The sequence below is a fragment of the Desmodus rotundus genome, chromosome 9 (genome assembly GCF_022682495.2).
Source record: "Desmodus rotundus isolate HL8 chromosome 9, HLdesRot8A.1, whole genome shotgun sequence".
Taxonomy (NCBI): domain Eukaryota; kingdom Metazoa; phylum Chordata; class Mammalia; order Chiroptera; family Phyllostomidae; genus Desmodus; species Desmodus rotundus.
Window position 1 is genome coordinate 26,769,267 of NC_071395.1, and position 21,576 is coordinate 26,790,842.

The 21,576-nt window shown below is 37.5% G+C and overlaps 1 protein-coding gene across 1 annotated transcript in view; it reads right to left on the reverse strand.

Moving 5' to 3' along the window:
• GLRB (glycine receptor beta) overlaps positions 1-4,575 on the reverse strand; it is an 86,568-nt gene extending 81,993 nt beyond the window's left edge. Inside the window, exons 1-2 of the mRNA XM_053910990.2 lie at positions 4,520-4,575; positions 2,523-2,834 (exon numbers count right to left, since the gene is read on the reverse strand). The gene's annotated coding sequence lies outside the window, so the exon portion shown is untranslated. The remainder of the gene's footprint in view (positions 1-2,522; positions 2,835-4,519) is intronic.
• Positions 4,576-21,576: the final 17,001 nt, after the last annotated feature.

Here is a 21,576-nt window from a genome sequence, read left to right on the forward strand (position 1 = left end):
AAAGTGGTAGGGAAGGAGGGGTAAAGAGCAGAGCAGGTGGAATTTTTAGGTCGGTGAAATTATTCCATATAGTACTGTAATAGTGAACACATTTGCAACACAACAGAAGGAGTGGACCCTAATGTAACCTATGAGGTTAATTAGTAATAATGTGTCAATACTGGTTCACCAATTATAACAAATAATTATACACTTGCACACTATAACACTTTGTACACTAATGTTGAGATATTAATAATAAGGGAAACTGGGGAAGGGAAAGGTATATGAAAGTTGTACTTTGTTAAATTTTGCTGTAGACTAAAAACTACTAAAATGAAGTTCATTAATTTAAGGAAAATAATGTAAGAAGATAGAGCTGTGCAGAAAATTCATCAATTTATAATATGTGGCATTATGAGTTAAACTTAATTGAACTGATTCCACATTATACATGATACATTTCACAAGACAATACTTTTCATTTTACATCAATCAGAAATATTCAGGAAAAAAGTTTAAAAGTGTGAATACTGACACAATGTTTACTGCGTTTAAAAGCTGTGTATTTTGAAGAGAGTTTGTTCTCTAAAGAACCATACATTTTAAAAAGTAAATATGCTTTTTAAAAATAATTTAAATTAAATATATCTTTAAATAGTTATTCCTACTGCATTCTGCCATTGCCTTAGTTAAAGCTACCTCTTACCTCTTGCCTGGAACACATTCACTTATTTGTTCAGCATATACTGATTACTTACTCTACGCTCGGCTTTGTATCTGATGCTTTAGCACAACAAGAGATGGAGATAAATGAAGCAAGACTTCTGAGCGCAGGGAACACACAGTCTACTGAGGCAAAGTGAGTTCAATTGTATAATAAACAATGACAAAATCTCAGCAGCCAAACACAGTAAAGGCTCATTGCCAGTTTATATCACAGCTAATGTGGATTGATGTGTATGTGGAAGAGGGTAAAAATTCTTCAAAGGAACAATGCTCCATGCAGTGACTCAGAAGTTCAGGCTCTTTCTAACTAGTGGCTCCATCATCTTCAACATGTGGTCTTAAAAACTTCCATAAATGGGAAAAAGAAAGATAGAATATGGAAGATTGTGCAAGGGATTTTATAGCCAAGCCTACTACTTATGTACATTACGTGGTTCCAACCTAACTATAAATGAAACCCTCCTTTGGCCAGGAAGAGATGAAATGGGTTGATAAAGAACCAGTGCTCTCGGTCACACGGACCTATGAGAAAATATCTATATACCATGTGGTATGTGATATGGCAGAGATCTGTGTGAGCATATTTTATTCAATAGGGGAGTTTCTGAAGACTTTGAATTAAAACTCACATAATTCAACTAATTATTCTCCAAAAATAAATATGAGAAGGTATGTTCTTGAATATCGTAACTCTCCCAACTATTTTAGCACTTCTTTGCTTGAAACTTCCCTTTCATTTTCTCAGCCTAGGTCAAATATTTTCACTTTTCTCTGTTTAAGTGAATTAGCGAGATATGTCATATTGTGTTAACCTTCTTGGCATCTCCTCACATTTAACTTTCATTCCAAAGTTTGGGAATGTGTTATTCAGCAAATGCAATAATGCCATACCTACAAATGACCTCCGGATGACACCATTAAAGGATGTAAAAATATCCTACCTAATAAAATTATGTGATAAAATACAGCCCCATATCCCCAAATCACCCATAGGTCATAAGGAATTCATGCGATGCTGGCTAAATATGGAAGGATGAAAGGCATGTCTATTTGGCAGCCAAAGTGGTGCTACCATGTTGCACTAATATTAACACAGTTTACAATTTCCTGTGCAAAATAGCTTTAAAAGTATATGATCTTGATAAATACTTTTTAAATTTTTTCAGATTCTCAGTACCTCAAAGTGTGACATTATTAATATTTTAACTATTTAAAGTCACGTCATAAACTTTGCATGAAATGTGACCAATTTTATGTGACCAGTGTTCAGTAGCCTATAAGCTGCAGACCAATCTGTGACAACTTTTCTATGCTTAACCACTTCCACATCCTTCCCCACATTACCCACAAAGTATAAACGAGAAGCACACATCATACCATGTTACTCCTTTAAGTAAAAGTCTTCATACCACTGGCTTTCTTACCTGTAAGACAAAGACCAAACTAAAGATTTTAAATACACTTTCATACAACCAACATTCAATGAAACTTTACTAGATGCCAAGTACTTGGGAGAAACAAAACTTAAAAACTCTTCACAATCTTTGTAAACCTTACTCGTACATCTGTATTTTCTACCACTATCCATCTGTGGCTCCAACCAAGCTAACAGCCAGTTATTCCCTGACCATGCGATTTTTGTCCTATCTCTTTGCCTTTGAACATGCTGTCTCAGCTAGAGTTTAGTGTAGTTAACAGATATTTTAAGCATAAAGGGATTTAACACAGGAAATTAAAGGCTTACAAAATGATGGAAGGGTTGGAGGAGGAGGAGACATGGGGTTGCTACTGGTCTGTTGAGTTCAAAGACACACCTGATGCTGATAACTGGACCCAGGTATGCTGATCTGGCTCCTGAAATTGCTCTGCTGCCTTTAGATCCATGAGGCACTGGGATATTAAGTCTAGGTGTTACAACTGTCTTTGCACTGTAACATCCGGGCTTTCTTTGCTAGTTAATATAGCAGCAAGAAAATGGTTTCTGTCACGGAGCCGTATTCCAACTTTCACAGCAGTGTATCCCAAAGATGGGGCAGCTGGAGCCATTGGTGACCTCTTCTCCTTGCAGCCGGGAGGTCTGAGCGGTGTACCGTCATGCATGCCACAGGCATCACAATTCTTTTTAACTAGGAGGCAAGAGGATGAAAGTGGAGCTAGAGTTGTTTTTGTAAAGAAACAGCCATCTTCCATGTCAGCGAGGAGATGGGTGTTTAGTGGATTTCTTTGGTGGCAGAGTCAACTGCTCTTGTCTGAATTTCGTTTCCGTGAGTCTGACATCACAGATTGGTGCCAGCAGAGCCGTTTGTCACTCTCTCATCATCTTAACAGTACATGATATTACCTTATTCTGTCTTTGTGATCTGTGAACTTAACTTTAATTACTTTAATTACTTAACTTATAGGCACTACAGTCTATTTATAAATGACTTACCAGCAGTCCATACTATGTTCCACCTTCCTACCTGGCATCAACACATTCTTCTGATCAAGTCACTTAATGATGCTCTCTACACTGCCTGCCATTCTAACTGGGTGCCCGACTCTTGCCAGACCATGTCTCTGTTCAGATGCTTCCCTTAGCCTGAGATGGACTTACCCATGTCATGTCTATTCAGGATTTTATTAATTTCTTGCTGATTTAACATAGAACATTGACATCACACACACACACATATACACACACATACCCTATTCATATTAAGCCACTACAATGAGGGTATTGATACTATCATAAATGACATTGTGGATGAGATTATTCCTGGTACTAGAAAACTTGAAATGACCTAATAATCATACAGTCCGCATTTGAAATAAACTGGATGGAGGTTTTCTTAAATATGACTACCACCCTAATGATTTACAACATATTTTCAAAAACAAGTGGGGCATCGGAAACAACAATTTCTAAAACGTTAATCATAAGAAACAAATTTTGATCTACCATGATATAGGACAAAATAAACTAATTTTCCATTCTCTCTATAAGAGATATAATTACAAAATTGCAATCATGTCCAAATGGTCCAGAATGGCCACTAGAGCCCCTAGTACAGCGGGATGGAGGAAGATCCAGGAAGGGTATATCCAGATTCTTCAAGTAGATTTCATGTATGGAAAGACCAACTCTTCTGCTACAGCTCAATGGCCAAAATGTAATCACTTGGCCGTAACTAGTTTCATGGAAGGGTGGAGAACATCCAGACGTTTTCCTGGACTGCAGTGAGCCATTCAACATCAAGGCTGTTATTACTAATAAAGGAAGGGAGAATAGATATTCACATACTGCTAGCAATCTCTGCAACAGCACATTCACCTTATCTTCTGAGAAGTTATTGCTATTATTTCCCTTTATTTCCAAGAACTTGTGCAGGTCCTGGGGCTCCAGTTTCTTCCTGGTTTCTGTTCCATTGCCTTAACCTGATTTTCTGTTTGTTCATTTGTTTGTTTCCAAAAAAGAACATCTGCCTTACTTCTGATCTGGCTTCTTCACAAGACAGCCTCTCAAGTCGTAGCCTCATCTTGGCTCAACCACTGAAGTCTACAGTCAAGTGCTCCTGTTCCCCATTTCCAAACCTAACTCACTTAGTTACTACTAAGCCTGTACCAATCGCTTTGGCTCCCTTCTTTTTATTCAGGGGGAAAGATTATCCATGAACAGCCTAAACTTTTACAATGTAAAGCGGAACCCTAATTTTGAAGCCTTTTAAACATTTTATGCAAAATAGCTTTTCATTTTTCAGAACAATTTCTCAGTGACTACATTCATTTATTCTTTTATCGCTTTATCACAAAAAATGTATCGAGTACCTACCACGTGCCAGGCATTGAATAGCAGAGCACTCGTTTTCCTCCATGTTGCCATAAATTTACAGAACACTCTCAGGATGCCGCAGCAAAAGTGGGTTAATAATAGGTAATTTTTTTCCCACCAGGACGCTTTGCCATAGAAAACAAGGGATCATTGTGTACTTTCACAATGCTTCCCAGTCTAATATTTCAATATTTCAAGAGTGTTATAGCACATTTCCTTATTTATCTCCCTAACTCTTTCAGCCCCTAGGTTTCAGTTGTTGGCAGGTATACTTTGGCACTTTCCAGTGGGTAGTCTTATACACCTTCCAGCAGGAATAGCTTCAAAGAATTAGCCTATTTACTGTTACTGATTATGCAACACATCATTTTTGACAGCCATAACACTACTTCCTGGAATTATGAGAACACGTTGTACTTAACTGGCCATTGATGGAAGAAATATAAAAACAATCTCCTAAGAAAATAGTGCGCGATACATTTGAAGCAATTTAAAGTGTTTTTATATCAAATGCTATCTAAATATATTTCAATAATCTAGAGGGTACAGTGGCAGAGAATATTTTTGGAAAGAAGAAGGTAACTTAATATAGGCCTTTGTTTCAATGAGGTCAAATTCTTGGCAAATGGCCAAATGTGTGAATTCTGATGAGTGCTTCCTACCAAATCAGAAGGTGAAGATTGCCAAAAGGGGATTCGTTTTATAATCTAAAAATCTAAAGTGTTAATTTGGAATTTCTTAAACCTGTTCTATTATCCACATTTTAGAAAATAAAATAGAATATCAAAAATGTGCTTTCTCTTATAGGATCTTGAAAATTCTCATCTTTCTTTCTCCTTTTCTTCATCATCAAATTTACTCAAACAATAATCTATACTTTTTTACCCATTTTTGTTATGACATTAATTTTTGTCACTTTTACAGTTTGGCATGCAGTACTACCACCAATATTAGCTAGAGTAGGATAAGCTTTGCTGCAGGAAATACATTTTTAAACTGTAATGAATTCTCTCCCTCTCTCTTTCTCTCTCACACACACACACATGCACACACAGTTATCTCTTGCCAAATTAACTCTCTCCAAACGAGTCAGGGACCTAGAATGTTCCATCTAGAATCTCCATACACAGTCACCACAATCACAGCTGTTGGAGAGGTGCGAGCTGGAGGACTATGCAACAGATTTGCATTCCCTCATCAGAAGTGACACGTGGAAGTCCTCTATGCTCAGAATTTGTCGGTCATGACTAGTTACATGGGTTTGCCTCTCTGCAAGAGATTTGGTAAGAAAGTGTTCCACAAATTCAGAAAGAAAAGAATTAGATATTAAAAAGCTTTGGTAATGTTTACCATACCACTTCACTGAAACCAACCTGATTATTTTTAAATATAATAACACTTTCCTAATGCCTTATATTTATTAATTTTATCATCATTGTCTTCCTGTATTATTTCTGTCTGAAAATTTGGATTCACTCAGAATTCCTTTCTAACCCTTGGCCAAGGCGGCAAGCTTATTTAAAAACACCTCGCCCACACAAGGTTTCTTGAATTAACTTGAATTTGTTAACTGATTTGGAACTGGTAAATTTAAAGACTATGTAAGGTTGAAAACCTGGCAGAGGTGGGGCTGAGGGAGGTGGCAAGGTTAGTAAACCGCTGACGCCAGTCTCATGGGAGGTATACACACAGGAGGGCAAACACACTTTCTAGACTTACATTTTTCTCTTAAGTAAGTTAAGGCAACCGCAGTGTTTACTGAGATATCCTCTTAATCCTTGTAAATATGAAGAAACTTAAAAAAAAAGTTAAATGGCAGTTTCATGACTATACTGGGGTTCAGTTCTGCATTTACCATTATTTTGCTGAATTCAAAGAAAAATAGGAGCTAGAGCAACATAAGTGCCGGGAAAAGCCTGTGCTTCCATGGAAGAGTTTGCCTTGTGGAGACTAGAGGACACCCTCCGGATTACATGATTCCGAGTCCATGAAAACTATCAGTTATTTTACAACTGTATAAATTATTGTGATAGCAATGCCGAATAATTGTTGTCTTTGCACATGCAAATTCTGTCTGTCCAGTAGATGTTCAACTGACCATCCTCCGCCATCATGGAAAAACCAAGTTTACCTCCATTTGCATATCATTTCAATATTCTTGATCTAATAAATGTGTCCATTCTTTGGATTTGTTTGAACGAGTTGTAATATCTGCCTGGTTTCCTCATTGATTGCAGGTTTAATGAAATCTTTGACATGTATTCATTTTTATATCTCTTTGAGAGTCATGATTTTACCCTTGTTAGAAAATTAACTTTTAACAGAAATGAATGCTTGTTTTCATTCTTCCTGGTGTTATTATAAATTCTGGCCACCATACTGTTAGTAGACATTAAAAAAAAATGGAAACAAGAAAACAAGAAAAGCGTCACCAAAATAGTAAGAAAACAGCAAAGCCTGCCATACAATGATCACTTGAAAAATTTGAGGAAATTTAGGTTAGAGAAGAGTAATCTAAAAGCAAAATGACCATTGTTCTAAAAAAAACCTAAAGAGCTACCATGTGGAAAAGTGACTGGTCAGGTTTTATGAGTTTCAAGAGGATAAACCAGAAAAATTGGATGAAATTTACAGAGAGGTCAACTTGGATTCACTATAAATTCAAACTTGCCAACAATTAGAACTGGTATACAGAAATGGTTTTGTTAGCTTTGAAATATTGGGATTTCTTAGTCTCCAGGGATATCCAAGCAGAGTTTGGAAAAATTCTCATAAGGATTCTTTTACTGTTGATTAAATTATTGACTATAAAATTGGACTAGATGCCTATGGAGGATTTCAATCCAGAGTTACTGATTTCATAATTCAATTCAATTCTGGTTGTGTACATGGATTGGAGCTCCTGAAACACTAGCAACATCCCAAATATGCTCTTCCAAGGTTACTTTAAGTCTTTTTGTAGCCAGATGTTAAGATGAGGCTTTTCCTACTGTCTGGGAGTTTTGGCATAAGAACCCTTGATGTGGGAGATTTAAGATAGTCCCTTGTAGGGAATGGAGTGCTTATCAGCATGCCAGAAACACAGAAATATATCTCTGCACCCAGCTGAGTGATCATGAAGCTACAGAAACCCAGGCCATCTCTCCAAACACAGTACCAAAGTACTTGGGAGTTTGTGATCCCTGGGGCTTTGGGGGGTGAGTAGTTGGTTGCGACAGTGGTGATTGATTCTTTCCTGGGAGAATCAAAGTCCAGGGTTGGAGTTACTTGAAAATCAGAGCAAAGATTATGGCTGTCAGGGAAGTGGCCAATCCTTAAAGAATTTGGTGGGCAAAAGAAGTATAATATTTCCCAACGCCAGAGGCAATAGCCTGGAAGCTAGCCAGGTGTGAGTCATCGGGAAGGAACGTTATAACAGTGACTGCTCCTCTGTGAGTACAGTTGGGGCAGGAGGTGAGTGGCAGTTGTAAGGAAAATGTGAGCCAAAAACTTCACCGCTTGAGTTAGGAGACAGTACAATGCTTGAAATGAGAGGTGGAGACAGGAAAGGAGAGTTCCCGAGTCCAAGAGGAGAGAAACATTATTTGGGCATATGCCATGACAGAAGGCCCATATTCCATATTACAAGAGCACCAGTCACTGAAGAACATGTCCTTTCCCTCTCATTCCTCCCCCCTTTCCTCATCCCAGAGAGCCATCCGCTGTGCAGTGAGCAGAGAAGCAGTGAGGTGGGAACATGTTGGGGAGAGAATGGGGCAACTTACTCACCCTCATGCTAAACTGCAGAGTTCATGGGCTGGGTCTAAGCTGGTTCAGAGAGAAGCTTTGAGAAACTGAATTATGACATGAGATTGGTCCAACACTATAATCACTAAAAATGATAGTGTACTAATATTTAAATGACTCGGCTCAATATATTTTTCAGAAGCAAGAGCAAGGAGTCTGAAAGGTCTGGAGCTGAGGTGGGAGAAAAAAGTTGTTTTCTGCTCACACCCCACCAAGTGCAGCTGACTTCGTTAACTGTGTCAGTGTCACAGCCAACTTCCCTTTGCAGATATGAGCTATTCATTCCTGGTCACTCTTCACAGAATGGCCTATTCCAAAATTTGAGCTTTTTTTTTAATCATTAACCCAGAACTCACAGTTTTAAATTGTTGAAGGAATTCTTTTTTTCACGGCCTAGTGAGACATGCAAGTTTTCCCTCTTTTGCGTCTGTCTTTTCAAACAGAGAGTGTCATAAATTTTGGATATTAGTTATTTGAGGACATTAGTTCATCTCATGTGTTGGTGAGCAGCTAAAAGAGTTTTCTTCTCCTTGACCACATCTTGCACCAGTGACGCCCCACTCTCTACTTTCAGCCTGAAACACGAATAAGGAGTTGGGAAGAAAAAATAATATCATAAGAAGGATAATTTAAAAAATAAATCGAAGGTGGAAGAAGACGCATGCACTTGTTTACCATAATACTAGAACCATACATTGTAAAAGGTCTTATAGTCAGAGGTTAAGCTTTACATTTAGAATCTCATTTTCTTTGAAATAATCCATCTAGAAGCTAGATGATTTAGAAATTCTCAGTTCTAAATACTCCTCCTCCTCCTCCTCCTCGTCCTCGTTCTCTTCCTCCTCCTGGGAAGTTGCGGGTAGGGAGAGGAGAAGAGATGACTAAAGGCCAAGAGAGCTGCTCATGAAGGAATTGGAAGACTTGGGGAATACATTGGTAAAGAGAAGAAAAGGGAGGTTCAGGGGAGTACTTTCTGTAAGTCACACCCCTAGAACCAAGCCCTGCAGTCTGGAAACTGAACAAGGAATAAAGTAGAAAGAAACCAGAGCAGTCTAAAAGCCTCTTCCTCTGTTGGACTTTGTATGGGTCAAAATTCTACCTTCCGTCCTCCCTGACCCTTCTCTAATTCGGTCTCCACACTACAACTGGCGCATCTGCTTAAAGTACCATTCAGATCAAACCAGTCTTCCCACTCTTTCTCTACCGCTGGGTTAGGTCTGAAAAGTTTACCTTTCCGTATTTAGTGTTGACTCCACCCCTTCCTCAGGAGCCAATAATACTGCACATATTCGTCTCAGTACTCTTAGTAAGCCATGCTCTCTTCTTGCCTCTGGGTCCTAACATGATTTTTTTTTTTTCTGATTAGGTTTATTCTTATCCCCCCCGTATTTATTTATCTACCATAAATTCTTGGTTTTAGAGGTACCTCCGTCTGGGAATGCCATCCCTGCCTCCATCTAAATTAAGTTCCTTTCTATGTTCTACAGATATATACTTCTTTTCTCTAACAGAATCTGGCATATTATGTTACAGTGGCTATCGCATTTGTCTAAGTCTTCCACCTGCCCTCGGGCTCTGTGAGAGCGAGATAAGATAGTAAGAAGCTAGGACATTCCCTTGGCAAGTGCAATGGGGAAACTGAGACAGCTGCATGAACTAGCCAAGCAACATACAGCCAGATACAGAAGGTCACCTGGGTGGACAGTCCCGGGTGCCTAGCAACAGGCAAAACTGGTGCCTGACCTTGCCCCCAGGGTGGCCTTTCCTCCCCAGGTGCATCACAACAGGCATGATGCAGACCCACTCTGGGCCAGTGTCCTCTCTAGCAGCAAGGGCAGGGGAATTTACATCATTGGTTGATCTTTGGTTCTGTGGGGGAGAAACAAACTTTCTTCTACTCTCAAGGTTCTTCTGGCAGGTCTAATAATCAGATAGACATATGACAAGTTAGCAAGAAAAAACCAAACATAATACAATATAACATATTTGGCACATAACATATGTTTGGCACATAAAACCAAACATAATATGCACATATATGTGGGAACCCCACATACATGAGAGTCAGAGACCCCACATACAGAAGTTCAGGGATAAAGGAAACATGAGTATATAAAATATTCTGAGCTAGGGATGAGATAAAGTGACTTGGGGCTTCAAAGTTTCATTACAGAATGATAAGAATAGCAAAAGCATAGAAAAGAGAAGTTTGTCTTGCCCTATAGAGAGACGAGAAGAGGATGTCTTTAATAATTGCTTATTATGGGCAAGGCCACCAATTCAATTTGATACAGGTAGTTAAGGGAGAGACAGAAGTTTCTCTTGGGCCTTTTGCTCAAACAATCTGCACACCACAGAGGCATATACTGGGGTGGCTCATTCTAAACTCCCACAGTAATTACCACATTTGTGTCTCTTACTAGATGCTCCCAATATTATCAGTGAGTGATTGAATATTAGGGTTTAGTAAAAGGCACAATATTTGTAAATTGGGTTTCTGGATCCCAATTTCAGCATGGGGAGGTGTTCTCCCCACACCACCAATTATTGTAAACAAGCAAGGTGTCAGAGAATTCAACTCCATTCTGACACTATTTACCTTGAGATAAAAATCATATTCTACAGGATAAGGACTCAATCCTTCAAGACTGCACCCCATTCTCCCCGCTTCCCCACACCCTTCAGATGCCAGTTTCAGTCCCAGGCTATTAACTGTGCTTCTGACTGACCAGATACAGATTGCAGGTTCTAAGGACCCTGTCCTTGAACTTCAGACTCCAGCTGAAAGTCCAGATTCTGAGTTAGGGGCTATAAATCAGAGGTTCTGAAAACCTCCTCCTTGGATTCCATTAATTTGTTAGTGTGGCTCGCAAAACTTAGAGAAGCGTGTTACTTACTAGATTACTGATCTTTTGCAAAAGAATATAACTCAGGAACAGCCAGATGAAACAGATGCACAGGGCAAAGTATATGGGCAATGCTTCCAGGCCCTATCCACAAGAGACACTCCCCCTGTATCTCCCTGTGTTCACAACCAGGAAACTCTTCAAACCCTGTCCTTTTGGGTCTTTATGGAGTCTTCATTACCTAGTCATGATTGATAAAAATCATTGGCCATTGGTCATTGGTTCAAACTCCAGCCCCCCTCCCTTCCCAGGAGGTCAAGGGGTGGGACTGTTCAACCTCATAATTACTGGTTGGTCTCCTGGCACCTATCCTTCATCCTTAGGTGCTCCCCAAAAGTCCTCATTAGCATAACAGAAGACACATTTGTTTCTCTCAACACTTGGGAAATTCCAAGGGTTTTGGTAGCTATGAGACAGGGACTGTGCATAGACACCAAATATCATAAAACATAAATCACTATTTGATCTTTGGAACTAGAATCAAGATTTGTGGATCTTGTCTTTGAAACAGGATCAGTGTCAGTTTATCAATAATTTTTCTAAAATTCTAGAGTTTGACCTCAGTGTTTATTTGATCAGATACAAGGAACTTCATCTATGTTCCTGCAATTGCTTATATTTCTTCTACAGACATATGTATTTTATTATAAAAATTTAGTCGTGAATCTATTCCATCACTAGACTGTCAACACATAAGAATCAACATGTTTTCTTCATCCTGGTCTTGGGTTATTCACAGAGTAGGCATGCAATAGGTGCTTGCAAATTGTTTAGGGAACCTCTTACATAAAACATTTCTTTCAGAAAAGTGATCCCTCTAGTGGTTAACTGATATCAGAACATGTTTTTACGTTGACAAAAACTCTGCAGTCATGGACCAACCAGCTCAACAAAGTATATAAAGTGAAAATTAAATTTTGGTCTATTGATCTTATTATATAATAGTAGCAATACCTCATCTTTTGTGCACTTCTTTATCAATGAGAAATAAAAGATGTAAAAATAACTGATTAATATACTTTAAAATATTTGATCTCTTAATATATACCTAATGAGCAATAATAAATCTTTAATTAGTATTTAAAATGAAAATTGAAAATTTGTGGGTAAATTAATTCATGTTTCAAAGTAAAATAAGCTTCCCATCAGGACTTTAAATAATATTATTGTTTTTCATCCATTATTGTGCATCTGGTAGCAGGGAGTGTGATAGCTCAATGACATACATTTCCTCTTTGGAATCTGTTAGGCTTTGGATGCATTTATAGCATTTGGCCTGTTAACATTTGACTTAATGCCATGAGTTTAAAAAAAAACATATTTGAAATCTTTTCCTGTTCATGTGAGTGGAGCCTACCCATTGTTGAAAAACTGTTATTTCATCAAAAACATTCCCAGCAATTTTTGCATGTCTACCTGGGAATAAAGGAGGTGATAAAACATGAGAGACTCCTATTTGCATAAGTGTTACTTTCAAGAAATGCTATTCCAGTAGTTCCATGACATAATAATAATAATAATTTATGTTTCTAATACAACTATGGCTATAAATTAATATGGCTAATTTTGTTTTTAATAAACATCTATCCAAAACTACTTTGTTATACGCAAAAGTGCCTTTTAGATATAAGTCATGTATACTAATAGGGCCGAGAGTTTGCTCAAAACATAGTATATTTGTTTTAAACATACTGTGTTTAAAAGCATACTCTATTTAAAACCATACTACATTTTAAAGTGTATTATATTTCCATTAAAATATATATTTGGGTATTAGCTCACATGTACATGCATTTATTTATCCAGCAAAAATTTAACGAACATCTACAACGTGCCTGACTTTGTGAGACAATACCTGTCTCAAGAATCTGGGGATTGGCCTGGGTAAAAAACCACATAAATAGATAATCAATCATAACATAATGTAGTAATTGAAGTGATGAAGATATTCACAAACTCTTATGGGATCACAAAGGAAAGTCACCTAACTCAACATGAGGGTTTACAGATATGAGTCAGGCAGGAAAAAAAGGAGGAGAAAATTATAAGAACGAAGGCACGAAAGAACCCAATTTGCGGGACAAAATACTTGCAGGTTGATGTTGCTGGAACCTAATGCCAAAACAGCTGTGTTGACAGATAAAGAAAAAGAGGTGGAGAAACTGATCATGAATATGCTCTCATATTATTTTGTAGTGATGGGGAACAGTGGAAGAACTTTAAGAAGAAATGACATGGTCAAATTTGGAAAGAAGTGTGAATTTGAGCAAGACAAGACCAGAAAGAGTAAGACCAAGTAAGAGGCAGCCAAAATAACTCAGGCAAAGATAATGAAGGCCTTAAATAGAACAATACTAGTAGGACTAGAAGGGAGAGGTGAGTTGAAGAAATACTTAAAAAATGGAATTGACAGTGTGTGAGCTATGAAGGACAGAGGAGGAATTGAGGATAATTACTTAGGTGATTATCCTAACTTGGGTGATAAACCAGCTACAATTCATTACTTAAAAGATAGAAAATCTGTTTCAAACTGGCTTAAAAAGAAATGAGATTACTAAGACATTAAATTAAAAAGTAAATTTAACTAGATCAACGAGCAATAACAAAAATTGATATTTTTATTCACTAGGAACACACAATTAGAAAAAGAAATGAAAAGATATATTCCAATAGTTCCATTTATAATAGCATTTTAAAACAAGAAATAGTGGCAAATTTTGTAAAGTATGCGTAAGTCCTGTAGAAGGAAAACTGCCAAACATAAGTAGATGAAGAGACAGCGTACTGACATCAAATGTATCCATTGTGTATTGCAACTCCTCTTTATGATTCTTTTAACAAATGAAAATAAATATCAAATAAGTGGCAGAGGTGTATATTTGAGCCAGATCAGGCTGTCTCCACATCCTATGTAGTTAATAATGACTTAAGTATTTTTAGAGGAAAACAAAAGTTGTGGTTTATTAGCCATAGAAAACTCAGCTTACTTGTCCGTATGGTCAAAACTAGCAAAATAAGGAGCATATGACTTAAAATAGTTTTTTAAAATTTGATGTCTAATTTTCAAGAAAAATTCTAAAAGGTAGACAGTTATATTTTAAATTTATGCATACATGATGGGTGCTCTCCTTGTAAAATGCCTAGTAGTCACCATAGTAACAGATTCAGGGTCTCCTCTATGTGCCTCCTGGTGTTATCAATGTGAATAACAACACATTTGAGGCATAGAAAGGCAAAGAACAAATCCACAGCAGAACATCATGAGATGTTTTCATTGTATGGTTTTTAATTTATATTTAAACATAGAAAATATTAATATTTATTATATTATTATGTGATGATAAAGGAAATATTTCCTTTTGTATCTAGAAAATATTAATATTAATGCCATGCAATTTGCATATGAATAGAAGAATAGACAGAGCCATCAATCACTATCCTTTTACAGCACTCCGTGGAGTTCAAACTACAGTCTTGCTCTTACTGAAGGACCAGCACAGGCCAAAGCCCACACTGGCCATTGTCATTTTGTAACTCAGATTTATATAATAAAAGTTAATGACCAAAGGCAACATAAACTGGAACATAATCAATAGAAGAAAAAAAGCAAACAAAATACAACCAGAGACATTGAGGTTGGGAACAGTCTAGCAGTGGCCAGGGGGGAGTGGGGTGGGGACAGTGGGTAGAGGGGATTACAGGAACTACTATAAAGGACACATGGACAAAATCGGGGGGGGGGGGGATGGTGGGGGTGGGGGAGGGAGGTGGGTTCAGCTGGGGTGGGGGGGAGGGAAGGGGAGAAAAGGCATACAACTGTAATTGAATAACAATAAAAAATTATCATATTAAAAAAATCTTAAATTGTTAACCATTTGAAGAATAATTTGGATAACAGGTTTTTCTAAGCAAATGGAAGTTTTGATGATAAGATCTTTGTCTTCCTCCCTCAGGGGATCTCTCCTTTTCTTTCTTAGATTCTTTGTCTCTCCCTCCCTTCTGAGTTTTTCATTGTTTTGTTGTTGTTTCTTTGCTTTTTTATGTACTTTAAAGTCATTTTACCATCAACGCTACTTGGCCTCTAGTCAGAAATGTCTTTAAGACCCGGGTGGAAATGTCTTTAAGAAATAGTGTCTGCTTGACAGTATATCCAGCTCCGGAAGCTCTCTGGACTAAAGTTGATTTCCCCAAAAGCAAACAGATTTTTTAACAAACAATTCTGTCCCCACAAGAAACAATAGAAAAAACAACCATATATTTTCTAGAGGAAAGTAAAATAATTAGGTATTAAACAGAAAATGCTCAAAATGGAAAGAATCTTGAAATCAACCAGGCAAACTTTCATTTTTTTATGGAAACTGAGAATGAGAAAAGTTGACTGCTCAAGTCATATACATAATTGGGGTAGAACTTAGAATTTCTGATTATGAGCTCTTACCATTTGTCCCATGATGTCCTTCAATAAATTTACATGCTGGACCAACAATTGGCACATTTTAAAACATTTTACAAACTTTTAAAATTAAAATAGTAATGAAGACTTACTTCTAGTTTGAGAAATATGTGCTACCTTTCTCTTAGGAAAGTTTGTGCCTCATCAGGTTCATGAGGGGCGACGTTTCAATGGAGCAGTGGTTGCAAACTCTGGGCTATGTCAGCAGCAAATGCATTTCAGCATATGAAATGTATCAGGTGAAACCTACTAAGGGGTAAGGAAAATATCATTATAAGCTGCATTTTCATATCACAATACATAGAATCAATTTTTATGAGCTTGAAGAGTCAATTTATGAGCTTGAAGTACTAATTACATTTTATCTGCAATCATTAAAGAAGTTTATTATTGCTATGCTATCAATTAATTAATTTATTTCTTAGAGTAAAATGTCCGTATTTATCCTATTTTAAAAGTAATGAAATGGTGCCTGGTAAGATTAAAAAAAAAACATAACATGGCATATCTGTTTCATTTCATGGCAGTTTCTTGATTTTTTAAGACAGTAGCTGAGAGCTATAGTCTAAGATTTCATAGTAAAATTAATTACACAAAGTACATGAGTTGCAAAATGAATTGCCATTGCAGATGAATGTTCATAAAACAGCCACATTTTGTATCCCATTTTAGCTTAGTGACTCTTAAAACTTCTTCCATCTAGGCAGCAGCAGTTGGCAATTATTATATCAAAACCACATGCTTTCACACACATACATATATTAAACTGCAACAAATAAACTTCAGAATTTAAAAGAAAAAAGATTTGCATTTGACATCACATTTTCAAAATATGAAGAAGATAATTTCATAGAAGTTATTTTCCAGAATGATGACATCTTGGATGCAAGAGACTGACTATTAAATAAACAAAGACTTGTGAACCATATGCTACCTAAGATTTCTCTATCAAAGAAAATTAACTCTATTTAAGCCAGTCAGGCAACACGAGTGTGGGCTTTTCGCCAGGCCTTTGAAATAACTTTGTAATATCGGAATAAATGTTGTTGAGGTATTTTTGAAAAGACAGATTCTGCATTTCTTCCATTTTAGAAAGTGCCTACCTGGTCTTTTCAGCTCATCAAAAAAAGAAAATTATATAAATAATTGTCACTTAGGTGTGAATTTAGAGACTAGTGTAGCTTGGTGCTGTTCTTCACAATTTAGTGCTTCCTTTTACAAGATCCGCAACTTTGAGTGAGAGCCAAGCAAGAAAATGAACTCCACATGGCTCCAGTCACCCTAATTATGTCAGAAGTAGCTGTTCTTCCTTCTCTGTTCTTCTATAAGACTTATCATGGATGTATCTGCATTTGGCTACTTCACATTTCATTAATGTCCCTCAACATCTCCTAAAAGATGTGTTAAACATGGAACTCCACACATACAGAGTTAGCTACTTCAGTGGGGACAGGGGTGAGGGGCAGGGAGGGTGAGCGGATTATAAAAGTAAGAAAGCAAAATTTCTGCCACCCAAGAGTGTCTATCAGCAAAACTAGAGACTATAGCTATTAATGTTGTCAATGAGGTTTAAGATTTGTTCTGGAAAGTTTTTAAAAGGAGGAGAGAGTGATTAATAGTGATGGAGAGAGAGAGAGAGAGAGAGAGAGAGAGAGAGAGAAAATATAGGGAAAGTCTTTTTTATTTAATGAAAAATTATTTAGTAAAATTTTTTATTTTTAAAAATTTTTATTTTTAAAAATTATTTTTAGTAAAGTAAAAATTATTTACTTTCGGATACCATTGATCATAAAATTCTTCCCATTGAAATAATAACAACCTTTTGGAAAGAAGAAAAAGTTGCTAGGTTTCTTTTCACATGGAATGAAAGACATCAGAAATGTTAAAACACAAGCAAAGGTTATTTCATAATTCAGAAAATGCAATTACACAGTTGATTACATACACTGTATGTCTAAAACATGCAGGGCATTATGCCAAAGGCTATGCACACTTCATCTCATTTAATTGCCACAGATCTCTGAGGTAGATTCTATTGTTATGAATATTAGTAGTTGGTATACGGGGAGGGGCAAAGTAGGTTTACAGTTGTCCATATAGAAAATAATGCAATAATTAATCAATAATAATTAAAGACTCCATTGCATGTTCTCACAACTGCACGCCGACTTTTGCCCCATCCTGTATGTTTCCTCAAATGGTAAGTGAATAACATGTTAGCAGGTGTGTCTGACTTCAGTGCCTGGTTCATAACTGGGAATCTACACTGACTCCAGACATTGGTTGAGCACCTCCAGCAGAGGCAGAGTGATGGTCAAGGGCACGGACTCTAGAGATAGACTACTTGAGTTCAAAACGTAGCTCTGCCACTTACCCTTTGTACGGTCTTAGGCAAATTGCTTAGCCTCTCAGTATCTTATTTTATTCCTCTGTAAAATCTATTGAATATAACTATCTGATATGTATTTTTGCAAGAATGAAGGAATTAATAGGCATAGAGTCCGTAAAAATAGTTACCATGATTATTTGTTAAATACAATATGTTAAGTGCTGTGAAAATGTTGAAAATTAAAGTCAAATAGAATAAGTTCTATATTGAGTTATGTGTCATTGTGGAAGGAGCATAAGAAAAAAAGCAAAGGCAATAAATAAGTGTGAGCCCATAAATTGGGGTGTGTCAGAAAACTACAAGACACTCAGAATGGGAAACCTGGGCACGAGAGGAAGAATAGATCATTCCTACAGGAGTATAAGTTGTATCCTGCAGGCAGAGGTGGGGAAGCTAAAACTTTTAGAGCAGAGCCTGGGATTGTGATCAGATTAGTGTGTTAAATACATCAGGTTGGCTATGGAGGACAGTTTGGAGGAACATAGAGTAGAGTAGGCAGAAAGCAGTCGGGAGGCCTTTGTGTAAGGAATAGATAATACCAGAAGACAGGGGTTATATTTGAAGTGGAAGCAAATGCAAATGAAGATTGATTGGATGTGCAACATAAAGGGAGGTGGTGCTCCTTGAGGGCAGCCATCATGTATTTTTACTCACCTTGTAACTCCTTGGACCCAACAGCATGTGTTAATGTTCCCCACAGGCTGCTATTTTGGTCAAGTCCATGATAATCTCTAAATTACTGGTAACAGAAACTCATATCTCCTATTTCTTCCTCCTTCAACAAAAGGATAATAAGTCATCTCGCTGACTTTGGTTTTTTTCCTACTATTGTCCTTCAGAAACTTATTTGAATACACATTCTGTATTTTCTTCCTCATAGGTTGTCAGAACCAGCAACATAATAATGGTGATTTTTATGGCAAGGTTTTATTGCTAAAAATAAGGGCAAACAGACCCTTTTTCCTCTCTACAGTTTCAGAAGATTCATTTTTCATTTCTATAGCCACTGAATAGGGTATTCAATCTAAGACACAGTGACATTTTCATTGACTAAATGCCTAGTTCCTGTATGCTTGGGGCACCGTCCCTTTGATGTCAGACAAAATCAGAATGATTTACTATTAGTCGTAGTCAATAGAATTTTAAGTCACATATTTATGACTAGAAATCTGTGGAGTTATAAAATAAACACCAAATGCTTAATGTGTTTTAAAAGTTTGTTTTAAGAAAGTACGTTTTGAAAGTTTGAGATGTATTTCTTGAGTCACCGCACACTTAGCACTGCGCTAGATGGCCTGGGGAAGAGAAAACAGGACGGCGAGACCGCCCGCTCTGGAACCAACTACCTGCGTTCAGATTCTGGCTTTAACACCTATAGACGGTGAGGCCATAGAGCAGTTAAGGAACTTTTCCGGGCTTCAGTGTCTCATCTTTAAAATGAGGATTGCATTAATATGTACTCACAGAATTGTAGTGAAATAATTTAACAATAGTTTGATAACAGGAGAGGCTCTGCTGTTGTAGAATACTTTTCTGTGAATATTTCAGTTGAAAAGCTAGTAACGTGCCACAGCTCCACAGATATAAAGTGAAAGCAAGAAGCCTACTCAGGTTCACAGAATGGATGACAACTGATTCGAATATCTGACTAAATAGATTCTGAGGAATGGGGAATTTCTCTCCTCACGGAGGGCTTAGTATGCCGAATACGGCTGTACTCGGTGACAAAAATCTTTGAACAAAAATCTAGACAGGCCAAAAAAAGATATTAGGAAGTGCTTTGAAGTCTTATAGTACTGTTGTTTTTGTTTGTTTACAAATGCTTAGTATAATTGTTACTGGCATTTGGGGTTCTTGGATTCCACAAGATAGAAATCATGAACCAAAAAATTTCCAGACAAATTTTATTAAACTTATGCTCAAGCACAAGGGAGGCAATACAGAGGAAAGGAAGGTGTGCTGAGCTGACCCTGCCACCCAGAGACTTTGTAGGGCTGCTTTCATAGACTGGAGACAAGGCAGGTGGCAGTGACAAGGTGGGCTTGTGAAAAAAACAGGCTTGAGATGGGCTAGGGAGTGGAACTTTCCACGTGAGGGCGGGGCTATTTCCTCCTTCTGTTGACTTGCTTAGCGACTGTGTCCCTACCTTCAATGTAAATGCCAAGTTGTGGGTGGGATTGCTCACTGCTGATACCCCCTACGGTGGTCAAATCTTGATCAACTGCTCGCACGGAACAGTGGCTTTGACATCTGCAAGGAGGTAAACAGTTAGAGGGCAGATAGAATACATTTTCTGGAGGGGAGTGGAGGGGTGGTCAGCTCATCTGGTGTTCCTTCTGGCCATCTGGCATTCCTTCCCCCCAGGGCCCAAATCCCTATGCTGTCTCATGATCATTTGCTTCAATTGATATGAATGATAGTAGCTATAATATTTAGCTGTTTCACATTTTTTTCTGTTTAGTCGTATGTGTGTTTAAAAAGCCATTCATGAACAAAAAAGGAAGTAAAGAGTTTTTTACACTTACTGTCCAGCGGGACAAAAATGACACCACTAGAGTTTTCATGGAATTTCAATGGAAGTCTTCTGCTTGCCCAAGGACTAACAAGCCACTATTAGTTCATTTACAGTCTGTGCTTTGAATGACTCCAAGCAATCTAAAATTTTTTGTAAAATTATCAATGAAGATGCAAACCAACCCACAGACCAGGAATGTTAAATTAGAAACATGTGGAATTGATATGCAATGGAATTGTATAAAGAAGACAGGCCTAGACTCTGACATCTATAGTTAATCATAAATTGACTCTTCAAAGGGAGCAACTGGGAAAACAGTGTATTTCTTCCCCACCCATGCTTTAATTCAGTAGCAATTATGAGTGCGAAAGGAGGAATGATAATTCATTCCTTTTGTCCTCAAAGACAAGGAGATAGAATCTTTGAAATAACTGCCCACAGATGATCGAGAAGAAGGCATCAGCTGGATGACTAACTTTGGCCAGCGTAAACAGGAGAGTCATGAGAGCCCACGCTCTGGGTGGGCTGCAGCCTCGCAGCCAGCTTTCCAATGCCTTAGTCACCACCACTGTCTCGAGAACTCATATTCGCTATGGCTCAAATATTTTAGCTAAGCTGTTCCCAGAAGATAGCTGTCTAGTGTTGTATTCATGTTCTGGAACATATGGAAAAGTCCATCTGCATGCCCCGTAATATCGTTCAAATTAAGCATAAGGGAAAACAGTCATTGTGAAGAAAACTTGGAGGAGAAACCAAAGAAAAGCTTCAAATAAGAATGTTTTTGTACAAACTCTGGTACCTCAAAGTGTTAAATTAAAACCACAAGAGGAGAAGTGGAAGATCGCCGTCAAACATTAACTATGGTTGTCATTAATAGTGTCACTCTTGGGAAAACTCATTCTCCTCTTTGAGCTTCAGATTCTGTGATATAAATGGGGGGAAATTCTGACCTTTCTCCAAGTATTGGTGAAGAGATTAATTAAGAAAATATATCTTAAGTTATGTAAC